Below are 3,101 nucleotides of genomic sequence, written 5' to 3' on the forward strand. Positions count from 1 at the left end.
AAAATTATCTACTCACCTGACTCGAAAGCAAACAGAAATCAAAAGCAGATACCGAAAAAAATCCTACTAACGTCCTGCTAGTAGAATATTAGGATTATCTAAATACAAAGAAAACATATTCAAGAATGACTCAAAAGAATATATAACCTATTTAATACACTTAACTAAGGGTCTATTCCATAACCCTATATGTTTTTAGACTAAACTAGTTATTTTTTTAAAAACCCAAAAATTAATGGTTTTTCAGAAATCTAATCCATAATAAAACAAGTAATAAAATTGGTAATAATTTACTAAATAAACCTAAATTATTCATCAAACCAATCTGCAAAAGCTAATATCATAGCTAGGGACTAATATGGAATTTATCATATTTTTAGAGCCAAATTATAATTTTCGTCTAATTGGAGGATCAAACTAAACATATCTTAAATTCATGACTATAGTGGAATTATGTTCAGAATTCATCCTCACTTCTATCCAGAACCTCTAATTATGCTCCAAGGACCATTCTGGAATTTTTCCAAATTTGTAGGGTCAAATTATAATTTTGGTTAAATGGAGGACCAAACTAAAATTTGTCATGAATCCATGAATATGCTGAAATTATGTTCATAATTAATCCTAAATTCTGTCCAGAATATCTCGTTATACTCCAGGGACCATTCTGGAATTTTACCAAATTTTTAGGGTCAAATGGTAATTTTTGTCAAATTGGAGGACCAAATTGAAAGTTTTAAAATTTCATAACTATACAGTATTTCTGCCCATAATTCATATGTTATTCTTTTCAGAATATCAGAATAGGCTCCAGGGACCAATATGTAAATTTTCCAAAGTTTGGGGACTAAACTGTAATTTTCCAAAATTGAGGGACCAAATTGAATTTTCATCATCTTCAACCTCCAACCCAGAATTTCAACAGAAAACCCACTGTTCTTTCCTTATTTCTAACTCAATTTTACTAGTCAAACAAAATCATAACTCAAATTATCATCTTTCGATTCAATCTCTTAAAATCAACCAATTAATCCATTACCCATAACAATCAATCTATAACATTCAATTAATTCATCAATCAAACCCAAAACATAAATTTTTCAAACCCTAACATTCATCAAAACTGAAATTAAAAGCTCAATAACACATATTTATACATTTAACAACCTAAATTTTACCTTTAAACTTATTTCTCTCAACTCCTTTCTATTTCCCTTCTAATTTCTCTCATTTCTCTTCTTCTTCTTTCTCCCGTCTCTCTCCTGCCAATTCTCTCTCCAATTTTCAGATCCCACTTTTTTTTTTTTATTTATATTTATTATGTTTATCTATTTACCATACTACCTCTCATTCATTTATACCCATTCTTTAAGCCATCAAGGGCTTTGTAGCCTTTTTCTATGTTTTTATATTCAAAACATTACACCCTTTGTATTTCATGTAAACCGTTGGACTTCAGAAAAAGCAGGAAAAACTGCTGTTGAAAAATTAGCTTTAGAAAGTAGTAAAAATAAATTATTTATAGATTAAACAATAAGGATGCCAACAAGTTTTGTCAAAAACAATTTTTTTTCCACTATATAGAAGATATAATATGAATTAGGATTGTAAAATTATAATTAAAATTTTTTAGCTAATTATATATTAATAATTCCAGCCAAATAATAAATTAATAATAATACATACAAAATTGAAACAAAAATAAAATTAAAAAAATTAAAGCGCTTTAAAATATACAAAAAGCTAAAAATTACAGGTTAAATGGTTAATTAGTTTCTGGAAAACCCAAACTAGTTGATTGATTACTCATAAAAAACCAAGAAAACCACTCATTTTATACTTTTAATGAACTTGTAAACTCAGTCTGATTTTACTGATTTTATCAATTGTGCACGAGTCAAATTCAATTTTATTGGTTTTTAAGCTTTTAGTTTGATTTTACATATTAGATATAATTAACTTATTACTTTACGATTCAATTTGTGATTTTAACAAAAATAGATGCAAATTTATAGGTTAGTGGATGAAATGTTCACAATCAGCTAAAGCTTTCTTCATGCGTGATCACTTGTGTAGGACTCTTATAGCCAACATCTCTGCGTCGTGCTCGAATCATGGTAAGTTTGGCATTTCCCTGTCATGTTTTATGTTGATTTATGATGAGGCAGAGGAACAGAAAAGATCTGAAATCTAAAGACATGACATGACTGTAGAATTATAGGATTCATGTTAGGATGCTGGCATGCAAAGCCGACAAGACAAAAGGCAAGGAATAGGATAAAATGAGAAATGAGACACACAAGAATTTACATGGTTCACCCAATTTGGGCTACGTCCACAAGCAAGTATAGAAGGATTTTATTAAGTAATATAAGAATTACAACCTCTCTCAAGTAATAGGAGAACAACTAAAATCTCTGTATTACTAGGAAAAAACACCTCACTTATTCTCTCACAAATACCTCACAATTTTGTGGGATTACTCCCTTTTCACTCTACTCTTCTTTTCTCTTCTTTGGTGTGAATAATAAGCTTTGAGGCATTGCCTATTTATAGGAAGAGTGAGGGGACAAAGGTCATAAATTATGGTATAAATTATCCCACCAACGCATCCCCACTAATTTTTGTCTTCCATTAATACTCCACTAATTTTTATCTTCCACTAATTAATGGATATACTTAATTTAATTAAGTATTAGTCATACATTCTCCCACTTGAAGACTTTGATGATTTAATCAAGTCTTCACACATGATCATCTATGATTCTTCTATCCTTTCTATACTTGTCATCTTCATGCTGCTTACATTTCTGCTAGACCATAAGAGGATCTGCACCATATATACTTATCAGTATTGATCGGTTTTGTCAAAGCATCTGCTGGGTTTTCTTTTGTATGAACCTTCTGAAAATCCACACTTCCATCTTCTACCACTTCGCGAACAAAGTGATACTGAACATCTATGTGTTTTATTCTTGAATGAAACGCTGGATTCCTTGCAATATGCAAGGCACTTTGACTATCACAATACAAAAGAAGATTCTTTTGTTTGTGCCCGAGCTCCTCCATAAGTTTCTTCATCCATATTGCTTTTTTACAAG

The 3,101-nt window shown here is 30.2% G+C and overlaps 1 long non-coding RNA gene across 1 annotated transcript in view; it reads right to left on the bottom strand.

Annotated features, from left to right (window-relative positions):
* Positions 1–1,221: 1,221 nt before the first annotated feature.
* The window catches only part of LOC105140015 (uncharacterized), a 21,896-nt gene continuing 20,016 nt past the window's right edge, over positions 1,222–3,101 (bottom strand). Inside the window, exon 3 of the long non-coding RNA XR_845112.1 lies at positions 1,222–1,262. This is a non-coding gene — a long non-coding RNA (uncharacterized LOC105140015). The remainder of the gene's footprint in view (positions 1,263–3,101) is intronic.

The sequence above is a fragment of the Populus euphratica genome, unplaced genomic scaffold (genome assembly GCF_000495115.2).
Source record: "Populus euphratica unplaced genomic scaffold, PopEup_1.0 scaffold100.1, whole genome shotgun sequence".
Classification (NCBI taxonomy): Eukaryota; Viridiplantae; Streptophyta; class Magnoliopsida; order Malpighiales; family Salicaceae; genus Populus; species Populus euphratica.